Raw genomic sequence first — 13,587 nt, forward strand, 5'->3', positions numbered from 1 at the left:
AGTCACATCACATGTGTACCTGAATACCTCACTACCTGCATATTTGAGTGTGAATTTGACCCTGAGTGTAGACAACTTGACCAGGAGGTAAAAGACAAGATAAAAAGAGTTAAGCAGAAAATGTTCCCTCTCTCTGTCTCTGGTGTTCTGCCAAGGAACTTCCATACTAGGGTGCCCCTGAAAGAGCCATCTGGGTAGCAAGATTAGGCTCTTTTCTTTATTGTTCTCTCTCTCTCTCTCTCTCTCTCTCTCTCTCTCTCTCTCTCTCTCTCTCTCTCTCTCTCTCTCTCCTTTTGTCTATCCAAGTAATCATAATCAACTTTATTAAAATCTAAGAACCCAAGTTCTAATTTAATTAGAACAAGGGCCAGCATTCTATCTGATGTGTCAATGTTGGTCCAATTTCAGTCTATTAATCTATTCAGTCAAATAGTCTACACATATTCTGTAAACACTTACTAATTAGCAGGCTTCCTGAACATTGAGAATACAAGCAAAGACAAAGAAACAAAAAAAAAAACCAGTTCTTACCTGCAAGCAAGACCCTGAAAAGTACATATATGAGGGGGTGGGGGGATGAAGGCAATGACCCCTGGATATATGTGTGTGTGGAGAGATAATTATATGTATACATACATAAGTATATATATATATATNTTCGATGATGATTCATAAAGTAACGATGTGGTCAGTGCACGATCTGTGCTGGCAAAACCCTGCTTGTTCTATTCTCAGCTTCTTGTCCAAGGCCTCCTTCAGTCTTTCTAAGATGACTCTGGTCAGGATTTTGCTGGGAGCGGATAGAAGCATGATTCCTCGCCAGTTGCTGCATTGGGATAGGTCACCTTTCTTGGGTAGCTTCACCAGGTAGCCTAGTTTCCAGTCTGTCGGGACTTGTTCCTGTTCCCAGATCTTCTGCAGGAGGGGTTGTAGCATCTCCGCTGACATTTCTGGGTCTGCCTTGAGTGCCTCAGGGGGGATGCCGTCTGGACCTGCAGCCTTGCCATTTTTCATGGTCTTGATGGCTTTGATGATCTCAGCTTTGGTAGGTGGGCCCGTGTTCACCTGAGTAGTTCAGTGGCTGGTGGTATGTCTGGAACAGTTGGTGGAGGCGGTCAATTCAGAATCTCCTCGAAATGCTCTGCCCAGCGGGCTCTCTGCCCTGCATCACTTGTTATTGTCTTGCCATTCTTATCCTTCACTGGCTTGCTAGGGTTGTGATTCTTTCCCGATAGAGTTCTTGTTATTTCGTATAGCCTCTTCATGTTCCCCTGCCCAGCTGCTGTTTTTGCTTCTTCGGTCATATCGTGAATGAACCGTCTCTTGTCATATCTTGCGCTCTTCTTGACCTGGCGGTTAATTTCCCAGTACTGTGCTCGAAGTTCTTCTTTCTCCTGTTGATCTTGGCACTGGCTGATCTTCTGTTTCAAATCTCTTCTCTGTTGTATCTTGGCCCATGTCTCCTGTGTTAACCATTTCTTGCGCTTTCTCTCTCTCTTTCTCAGGACTTCTGCACAGGTGATCTTCCAGGTCTGCTGGAGTTTGGTCCAGTGGTCTTTGACCGTGAGTCCTGTCAAGGCCATGAACCTGTTCTTGATTTTGCAATTGAATGCTTCTTTCTTCTCTCTGGTCTTTAGGTCTTGCACATTGAACTTGTGGTGTAATCTGCCTGAAAGGTCCTTGAATGATTTCAACTTGGTTCTAAAAGTTGCCACCAGGAGTTGATGATCCGAGGCCACATCTGCACCACGTCTTGCTCTAACATCTAGAAGGCTTCTTCTCCACTTGCGGGAAACTGTGATTGTTGGTTTTATTGGTTTAATGAGGTTGCGTTTCTGTAGCAAGTGAGATTTTTTTTATGGGGTGAGGTTGCTCGCCCTGCGACCAACCCTCCTCCTTTTTCAGCCGGGCTTGGGACCATCCTTGGTGGAGTTTGTACCATTTATGTATCAATGTTATTGATTGATTGATCGACCCAAATGAAAAGACCGTGAAAGTTGAAGGATAATTACTACAGTATCTCAAAAACAAAACTGAAAATGATTGCTGGACATGTGCAGCTTTTGTGGACTGGTTGTGATCTTTGATAGAGATAAGTATGAGGTAAAGCAAGGAAAACAGTTTATAGTGTGGGGTAGGACCAACAGGATATATTACCGCAAAGGAGAGATCCTTGGGGAGAGAGATTCACATACTTTAAGTCACCAAACTACTTATAATTTCCTATGCTTAATACTTAAATTTTAAAACAATTTTGATACCTATAGATTACAATTTTGCACATTGAAATTGTGACAAATATTATGCCTATGATACTGAATCAAACACTTCTCTAGACACTAATCCACAAGAAAAAAAAGCTTCAAAGGCTATCTTTTGTTTAACTAATAACCAAAACAACATATATCATCAAGTTACTTTCCAATACATTTAATTCTGTAAATATACAGATTGACTACATTTAAAAAGAATTATCATGCCTAGTGTTGATAGAATTGATTTGTTGATTTTCTGGGGAATAAAACTAATTAAATGCATCCCCTTTTTAAGAACTGTTTTCCCAAATACTTCATATGATTAAGAGAAGGTTAAGTTATTCTACATATTTAAAAAACATCCATTCTTAAGCTGCTTAAATTCAATAATTACATAACTTCCTTCAGAGAGATATGTTTAAAATATGTTTCTCCAAAGAACAATGAATAGCTAATGCAATTTTAGTACTTTTGCACATAAGAGCTTCTTATAAAAATACTTGTACATAAATCAAAAAGTAAATATGGCTTTAAAAAATCTCATCAGTAAATAATACAAAGGACTAAAATTCCTGGTTGAAACAAACTGCATATTTCCATATAAAATTATTAACAATTGAATAGATTTAGCACCATTATTTATTAGCCTAGTTCTCTAGATTTTGTGTAATCCATAACTCAAGTTCCTGAATTGATTTGCAGTACATTCCCTAAAGTCACATTGTGAAGGGCTTTAAGTATTGTATTTCTGAAACACAATTTCAAACATTTCCAATTTATATTACATTATTCCCACACTGTAGGTAATTAAAATTTGAATGTAGATTTAGTACCTCACTTCTGAAAGTCAAGGATTTAGACAAATATAAACACATTAATGAATTGATACTGGGTTATGAGGAAGATATTTTAAGTCTTCATAAAAAAACAACAATTTTCTATCCTTTCATAACTGATTTTTAAATTATTTACTACTTTAAACAAATTGAAATATAAACAATATGGCTACAGTACTCAAATTTCATTTTAAATATATTTATAAAATTGAAATATTTGTATTATTGTTGTATTTCTTTTCTCATTTAAAAATAATTTAAATCTACCTTTCATAACAGGGACTCTCACAAGGAACCCAGTTCTTTAATTGACCATATTTGATTCTAATATCTTGGTTGTACAAGGATTATTTATGCTACTATTGGGATTCTTCCAGAGAAATCTATAAACAAAAAACATTTATTGTTCTCATCAAGAGCTTCCCCAAAAGTTGATAACAGCCTTCCTCCCCCAAAACATTTTACATACACTAAGTAATTTTATGTGTCACCTTATTTTTTTCTCCACCATAAGAAATGAAAATAATTCAAAGAACTCACAAACACATATGGGGAAAAAATCCCAGAAAAAAAATTTTAATGTAAAATAAACCATTACACATATTAAAGTTAATGTAGAAGGCTAAGGTCCATTGTGGTTCTGATAGACAGCTACCAAAGATTCATTTCAGACCTGCAATGCGTAAATATTAATTATCTAGAAGTGTTGTCAAGATCTATATTTAGCCATGAAATGACTGCTCCTTTAGTTTCATGATCTTCCCATTAGTGGCCCTTTTTTCTGTGAAGAATGCTATTATAGAATTCTTCTCTCTCTGGATATCTGGTACCTTCTTTTTTGAATTTGAGAATTCTCAAACTCAATATTCTTAGTGGGGTAACCTCTACTAACAGAAATACCTTTCTCATTTTCAAAAAATAATAACTTTTACTCAGAAAAAATTTAAAAGTACCCAGGGGCCCTGGGTTTGAGCTCATAAGGAGATTGCAACATCTTTCTGATTTATTATTTATTATTATTTTTATTGCTTGATGGATTGGCAGAAGAAATTCTATGCTCTCCTATTTTTATCTTCACTAAGAGTACAAGAAAATATATAGGGTTGAAAGTCTTTATAGACCTCAATATGGTCTGTTTCTCAACAAGGGTTCGTTCTTTTTAGACTCAGTGATCCAATTATCCAAAGGTGGTCTCAATCCAAAGCTGGTCACCCAATTAGATGTCTTTCCTATGTCCTTTTACCCAAATGACAGGGCACATGGTCTAGGTTCTGTATTTTACTCCATTACAGAGATTCACTTGGTTATGCTTATTTCATTTTTTCAAGTGTGATCCCATTATAATTAGAAACTTAAATCCCATTGGTTTGGTGTTTTCTCCTTAGTGGAGAAAATCAATGCTCTGCATCTCAGTTAGGGGCAGGGTGGAGTTCAGGGAAGTAAAATTAAAGAGAGCTCTACTTTCTTTGGATCTTTTTTGTGTATTTAGTGTCTCATCAGTCTTTGAATTCATTTAGATGTCTTCGTAGTTTGTAGTTACTTTAGATACTTCTTGCTTCTCACTTTGTGAGAGAAGATGAATGATGTCATCCCCATTTCAATTTGTGGAAGGGAAAATAAGACTTACAAAAAAAGTTAAAATGAGAAAAGCTAGTAATCTCCATCATGTTCCTCTCCTGATATTGGTACACTAGAAATTTCAGAGAATTCCCTTGGGTTAGAGCTGGCACTCTATTTTGTTTGAACTGAGTTACCTCACTCATCATGGGAGAGCTTTTTCATTCTGCATCATCTGATATTTATGTATTCGTTATTTAATTTCTGTTTTGTTTATTAGCTCAGATAAATAAGTTTCTTTGATAATTGCTATGTTTAGTATGGAGCTAGTATTTGGTAAGAAAGTAGTCAAGAACTGGATAGAAATATTTAGGTCCTTCTCCAATAAGAAAAAGTGATCAAGAGCTTTGCTCAAATGAAAATATTCATCACATAGACCAGTGGTTCCCAAACGTTTTTGGCCTACCGTCCCCTTTCCAGAAAAATATATTACTTAGCGCCCCCTGGAAATTATGAAACTATTTAATGAGCTCACAATAGAATGTAATACAAAAAAAGCATGGCCATCACTGCCTCCCTGGATCACTATAGCACCTACCAGGGGGTGGTGGCAGCATCCACTTTGGGAATGACTGTCATAGACTAAAATATTTAAATGAGTGGATAGATGGAACTTTTGCCTGTTAATCCTTCTTTATGAGAAGAACAGTGCCCAAGCTTCTGGGCCTAACTCGTGCTTACTTTTTTGACAAGAAGTAAAGTATCCCTTGGAGAAGAGGGGAGGGAATAAAATAATATATAGCAATATATATAGCATAATATGTACCAGGCATTGTGCTAAATGATTTTTAATTATCTCATTAAGAGGCTAGAAATATCTATTCTTCCTTTTAAACACACACCAACACTTCCATGCAAATTTTGAAGGAAATTTTTGCTACACTATTTTATGTATTTTATTATTTTATATATTTTATATATTTATATTTTCTACTTTTATTAATTTTAATATAATTAGCCATTCTATAATTGATGGATAATTTGTTCTTCGCTATCACAAAATGCTTTCATTTATGTGTTTCATATACGATTCTGTCTTTGATCCCTTGCATTATATTCTAAGCAATGAAAAAAATATGTGCATATGTTACTGACTAAAAAAAATCCATTTCATTGTACTATAATTTTATAGTGGGTTGAGCAAATCACAACTTCACAATAATACATTGGAATAATGGATTTTTCACAATTCCCTCAAAATATATTATTTCCCTATTTTGCCAATTTTGTGAGTGTAAGATGAAACAGTTATTTTGATTTACACTTCTATAATTGATTAGGAACCATTTAAAAATAGTAGTTCAGGTTTATATAGCATTTGAACATTTTCAAAGGACTTTAAGTTCATTAATTCTTTAACTGTATTTACCCTTTGGTTTAGGTAATATGAGAAAACAGAGGTAGATATTAATTATGTGACTTGTCTGGTGTCACATCTGGTGAGTGTCTTTTAAGTCTTCACAATTTTGAAATTCAGCTCTTTCATATTCAAAATTCTTGTTTCTAATCACCATCCCCCTTTGCTCTCCATTTTTCATATGAATAAGAGTTTTGCAATTCTCTTTTTTTGAGATCTACCTTTTCATGTTCTTTTTGTGGACTAATTTCCATTCAAAAATCATTTTATTGGTTATCTACATATCTTGTACATTAAGCCATTAGATAATGCTTTTTATCTATGAAGGAACTTTTAAAACATCATATTCTTAAATATACATGTGTGTAATTTTGCCTCTCTTCATGCTTAGAAATTGCTTCCTCTCCAAAAGTTATTAATAAATTGTACCTTATTTTTTTCTTCTAATCTTTTTATAACATTTTTATCATCAGTCATGAACTCATTACAATTTTGTCATGACATACTATGTTAATGCTGGTATAGTAATACTTTTTTCCAAGCTTCTTTCCAGTTTTCTTCATTGTGCTTGTAAATATAAGAGAACGGACTTTTCGTATAAACAATCTAAACCCTTTAGTTTATGAAACATGCTTTCTTTTCTTTTTTACAAAAAATAGCACATATATGTGAAATAATTTATTTACTTATTGTTTGCTTGATAATTGCAGGTACTTGGTTTTCTTATTTCTATCTTATTTGGTATATATTTTAATTATTTTTACATATTACATACTTATATATATTTCAACAAACATTTTCTGACATATTGCAATATATGTTCTCTCCCTCCTTTTAGGTTCCCTTCAAAAAGGTAGATATTATGACAGATATACTCCACGTCTTAGAAAATAAGTATGTCTATGTTTCTCATATTTTGAAAAAAAGACACATTGCTTTCACTAGAGAAAAATTCATTGAGGAAATAAAGTGATGAATGGTATGCTTCATTTTGCATTCAGAATCCATCAGCTCCTTCTATGGTTGTGAATAGCTTTTTTTTGTCATGAGCCCCTTGGAGTTGTCCCAGATTGTTACATTGCTGATAACAGTAAAGTCCTTCACAATTAATCATCATACATTATTTTTGTTCCTTGGTACAACAGTACTGGTTCTCACTTAAATTTTTAATCACTTTAAATATCTTTTCAGGGTTGTTTTTCTTTGGGGCATATTTTAGAAGTTACATATTCTACTACTTCCGGTTTTATTTTCTTTTAGTCTTTTCAACTATCCTGAATTTCTCTCCTATTGAAAGTCCAATATTTTTCATTTGTGATTAGATTTAATTTTTAGGATTGTTATTTTAGAATAAAGTTTGAGCTCCATTGCTTGGGTACCTTGATTAGGACTTACTGATAGTTTAGGTAATCTTTTAGTTGTTAGGATATGAAATACTTTGGAGTGATGACAATTTCATTTTTTGTTTTTTAAAACACCCATACTTTTGACTTGTCATTTGAGCAGAGAGAATGACCATTACAATGGGGAGCAGAGCTGTAAGCTTGACTTGTCAGAAGTCATGAACCTGAGTGAAATTTTTGGCCAGTATAAAGGCAAGGTAATAAGTAAAATTTCTTTGTAGCAGTCTTTCAGATTGTATCATACCTTTATTTAAATATCACTCTCTTGGAAGAGTACAAAAAGAGTGAAATAAGTTACAGAGTTCTTAAATCTTGTGAATACTGCCTTTCAATCCTATGTGTTTATTATGATTTCTTTCGTTTGGGTAAGATAATTAGCAACAATATTTAATTCATAACACTTTGAGTAGCTTTTTACTCTCACCTTTTCAGGTTGTTAAAAATAAACCAAACACGTTTTAAGTAAATCTCTCTAGTGCTCTATCATGGAGATGTAAAGAGCAAATGAGTTTGAGACAAAGGAATTTAATCCCTCTCTTTGGAGGTCAGCATCTCCCAGGTTTAAACCAAGGCTTTAAGCATAATTCCAGGAATGAGAAGAAGCCTTAACAGATTTGAAGAAGGTTCAGCACCTCAACCCCACCCCAGCTTAGAAACAATAGCATTTATTAATCTCTAATATGAGTATGTCTCATAGGTCCTATTTTCTTCTCCTAAATCACCTCATACTTTGGAAAAAGTAAGTTGGGTTTCATTTTATATTCTTCAGTTTTTGCTGTATTCTGAATGTCAGTATGTTAAAATACTTTTCTTCCTTTTCAAGTCTTTCTGGCTGGCATCTATATGTCACACTTTTACACTTCTTTTCATTGTAACAATAGATAAGGCATCGTAGCCCCAAGAAAACTGTCAGAAATAATCTTTTTCTTTACCAATACCATAAATATTGAAAGTTACAATGATGGAAAAATTCATCCAAAAAAAAAATTAATCAGTTGCTGAATGGTACAAGAACATTTCCAAGATTTCATTGTAGTTTTCTGAATAAGGATGAAGCAGCATTCTAAGAAAAACAATATATCTTCAAGATCTAATACTGACAGAAAACTCTCTAACTAATCACAATACTAAAATATACTTCCATTAAATATACTTTATTTCTGTGATTGAATAAGGTATTTCCATAAAATGTTGTGAAGATATAAAGTTTTTATAACATAAATCGCATTTTCTTACTGATTTGTCTTTCACAATATGCTTTATCTTCACTCTTAATTTTCTTTTCTGTTGTCAGGGACTTCTAATGTTTCAGTTCAAGTTTCTGATTCCTTTGACAAACTAACCTCCATCAAAGTGTTGTTACAAAAACAAATGTAAGCTCTGTGAAGGATAAAATCTTTCTATGCTATCTTTTGCTTTGTTTCATGAGAGCTTAGCATTGATTGTGAATGATAAATACTATATAATACACAAATGTTGATTGAATAAATATATAATTTCATTTAAGAATTACTTAGACCTGGAGTTGAGAGAGACTCTAGATTATTAGTGCAAATGTCTCTTTTTACAGATGAAGAAAATGAGAGTCAGGAAATTAAATGATTTACCTAGCATCATAAAATTGACCCCTAATCCTCTGATTTTAGAGCTTGTACTCTTATCACTATGTCTTTGTGTTTAATAAGCACATATTGCTACTGTCATTGGATCAGAATTTGAAATTTGAGGAATAAATAAAGCAGCCAACTATTCCATCACTAACATGAAAGTAATCTACTTTATAACTAAGAAGACAAGTGGATATCCTATTTCCACTTGAAAACATAAAAAAATATATCTAATATAGTATGCAAAGAACACAGACACAAAGAAAAATATGAATCACTCATCTTTCTTAAAGATCATATATATACATATATATTTGAATACATATATCTAAATATATATTTATATATAAATGTACATGTATCATATATCATATGGGACATATATGTAAACATGTGCATATACAGTACACATGTAAACATATGCACATTATTTATTGTAGCATGTACATACATTTATCTATTATATTGAGATGGCTATGCACATTAACATGTATATGTCATACATGCATAATATGCCATGTATCGTATAATATATTATAATACACATATGTGAATATATAGATGAATACATTTCAATAGAGCCATATGAGTTTCTTAAATTAAAGAATAATTTCTTAAAACAATGCAATGTCTAGAAATTACCTCCTTTATTTTTTAGTTTGTCATTTGGATATGGAATCTTTTCAAAAAAAGACTTACTTTCCTTAGTATTATACTAAAAATTAAACTTACTTTACTCAAGTAGAAAATTACATCAACTTTTGGACAAATTAAATCAGAAAATATTAATAATTGAATTGCTTCTTGCTTATCCAGAATTCATTCCTTTGATATCTGTCTCTAAAAATAACTAACTTACTTTAAAATCTCAACTTTACTAAATGATGATTGTCTTTTTCCCTTTCAGGTGTTATTCTTCTATCTTTATTATTAACTTGTATTTAATTATTTATCTATCTACATGCATGTTTTGTACCCCTTTCTAATTCCCAATTAAATCATAAAGATCATACTTGAGGTCTGGGATTATTTAATTTCTTAATTATTAAATTGGCTTGCATATTTTTTCATTCCAAGGGAATGAAACTCTTAGAAGGCAGACATGGTCTCACTTTTATTTTCCCATTTCTGAGCCCCAGGATGTTACCTTGCATATATTATATGCTTAATAAATATTTACTGAATTAAGAAAAATAATAAAATGAGAGAATATATGAACAGATTCTGAAACAATAATCCTATTTTACTACAGGGTAGTTATTGAAATATTAATTCAGGGAAGATGTTTCTTTAAAGAAAATTGAGACTTCTGGGTTAAAATGGCTGCAGAGTAGTTGCAGAACTTTTATCCTCCCCACCACCAATTTGTATGAAACCTCAAAAGAACAAAAACACCAAGTTCCAATGAGTGAAGGTCTCCACAATGGGGCATAGGATTGAAGGTATATGGGATTTGAGCATTTTCACACAATAAGGGGGTAAATTAGGTCCCATCAAACCATGAGTTGATCAAACCCTCCCCCACCCCACCTACAGGGCAGGATTCATAGACAGCTCCCTAGAATTAAAGCAGTGGAGAACAACTTCTATGTTCTTGGCAGCAGAGTTAGAAAAAATTACAAAATGTAAAATGAATAATTTTGATTGAATTAAACTAAAAAGTTTTTGTACAAACAAAACCAATGCTACCAAAATTAGAAGGGAATCAACAAATTGGGGAAAAATCTTTATTAAAAAAACATAAGGTAATTAAGAGAATGGGGGGAGGAGAAAAAATTATTTTCTTTAAGGGACCCAACAAGTTCAATCAATTTATATTCCAAGAAGAAAAGAAGGTATTGGCAAATATTAAAAATAATTATTACCAACAGGGTAACTAGAAGAAGTTTACATAGAGGGAACAGGGACAAACTGTATAGGATGAAATGTCAAGATATATATATATATATATATATATATATATATGTATGTATAAATATATACAAAACTGGAAGGGAAGAAGATAACAATAGGAAAAAAAGGAAAGCAAACAAAAAGGAATAAATTTATATTCCACAAAGAAGCACATGGGATCAATAGGGAAAAAATAACAATACACTGTAAGGGTAAAGAGCTTAGAGAGAGGGAATATTCAATACTTTAAGTGCATTGATATCAACTTAGAGAAGAACAGTCAGATCCAAAGGGACATGAATAGGCAATTTTCAGATAAAGAAATCAAAAGTATCAATAAGCACATGAGAAAGTGTTCTAAATCTCGAATAATTAAAGAAATGCAAATTAAAACAACTCTGAGGTACAATCATACACCTAGCAGATTGGCTAAAAGGATAGCAGGGGAGAGTAATGAATGTTGGAGGGGATGTGGCAAAATTGGGACATTAATGCATTGCTGGTGGAGCTGTGAACTGATCCAGCCATTCTGGCTGGCAATTTGGAACTACGCTCAAAGGGCTATAAAAGAATGCCTGCCCTTTGTTCCAGCCATACCATTGCTGGGTTTGTACCCCAAAGAGATCATAGATAAACAGACTTGTACGAAAATATTTATAGCTGCACTTTTTGTGGTGGCAACAAACTGGAAAAGGAGGGGATGTCCTTCAATTGGGGAATGGCTGAACAAACTGTGGTATATGCGGGTGATGGAATAGTATTGTGCTCAAAGAAATAATAAACTGGAGGAATTCCATGTGAACTTGAAAGTCCTCCAGGAATTGATGCAGATTGAAAGGAGCAGAACCAGGAGAATATTGTACACAGAGACTGATATACTGTGGTAAAATCGAATGTAATGGATGTCTGTACTAGCAGAAATGCAATGACCCAAGACAATTCTGAGGGATTTATGGAAAGGAACACTACCCACATTCAGAGGAAGAACTACAGGAGTAGAAACACAGAAGAAAAACAATTGCTTGGACACTTGGGTTGATGAAGACATGATTGGGGATGTAGACCTGAAAAGAAAACACCCATGTAACTATCAATAATGTGTAAATAAGTCTTGACTGACCACACTTATTAAAACCAGTGGAATGCGAATTAGCTACAGTGGAGGGGCGTAGGGGGTGAAGAGGGTGAAGGGGAAAGTAAAAACATGACTTATGTAACCATGGAAAAATTTTCTAAAAATAAAAAATTATTAAAAAAAAAACAACAAACTCTGGGGCAGCTGGGTAGCTCAGTGGATTGAGAGTAAGGCCTAGAGACTGGAGGTCCTATGTTCAAATCAGCTCTCAGACACTTCCCGGCTGTTTGACCCTGGGAAAGTCACTTGACCGCCACTGTCCAACCCTTACCACTCTTCCACATATGAGCCACTACACAGAAGTTAAGGGTTTAAAAAAAACTGTGACAAATGTCTAATTACTCAAATTTAAAAGGAGCTAAATCATTTGTACAAAATATCAAGCCATTCTCCAATTGATAAATTTTTATTTTGGGGGGAAGGTTTGGATATGATTACTTCTTTGTTTTCCTCTGCTGTTTGTTTTGTTGTCTGGATTTTTTTCTGTGTAAAAGTTGTTGAGTGTTAAAAGATTTCTTCTTGATATTTCTCTTTGGAGGTTCTCATGCATGGTTTGCCTTTATTAGTATTTTTTTCTCTGTCAGAAGTCTGGGTGAGACAGAAAGGCTCACTGCCTATTGAGCTGTGGAGAAGTTTTTGCCTGAATCACAGCAACGTGGGCCCTCTCAGCTTTATCCTGAGAGGTAGGTCTGAGCTCTTTAGGCTCCTGAGGTCTCAAGTCTAGCTGTTCTTAGGGTTAAACCTCTTGGTGGTCCCCTTGCTTGCTCCTCTGCCCGAGGCTCCTTTAACAGTCTCAGGGTGCTGCTTCCACAGTTATGCAACCCTCCACACTGGGTCCCCACCCAATGTCTATGTCTTAGCTCAAGGTGTGCATCCACATCTGAGCTCAACATCTGTGCCTGTGCTCAGGGTCTGTGTTCAATGTCCAAGTTCTTTTGCCTCTTGGGGTCTTAAGTCTTGCTGCTCTCAGGAGCAGGCCCTGGTGATCCCAGGTAGCCGCCAAGAACTTAATGAATGCCTCAAACTTGTTCTAACTCTTGTGCACAGGCTTTGCCACTGTACGTGGTGTGTGGGGGTGGAGGGGTTGTTCAGCTCGTGTTTTAGTGAGAGCTATTTCACCCCTCTTATAGCATGGACACTAATACATTGATTGGTGGAACTGCAAACTGAGTAACATTTTAGAGAGCCATCTGGAATGATGCTCAAGAGGCTGTAAGACTATTCATTCACTTTGACCCAGAAATACCACTACAAGCTCTATATCACATAGAGACTAAAGATAGGGGTAAAGAACATAGTAGTACAAGAATATTTATAGCAGATATTTTATTAAAGTGGCAAAAGAACTAGAAACTGAAGGGTTGTCCATTAATTGGGTAATTGTTGAACAAGCTGTGGTATATGCTTTTAATGGAATATCATTGTGTCATAAACAATGACAATGAAGATGGTCACAAAAATTCCAGAAAGACTTATATGAGATG

The sequence above is a fragment of the Gracilinanus agilis genome, chromosome 4 (genome assembly GCF_016433145.1).
Source record: "Gracilinanus agilis isolate LMUSP501 chromosome 4, AgileGrace, whole genome shotgun sequence".
In the NCBI taxonomy this organism is placed as follows: domain Eukaryota; kingdom Metazoa; phylum Chordata; class Mammalia; order Didelphimorphia; family Didelphidae; genus Gracilinanus; species Gracilinanus agilis.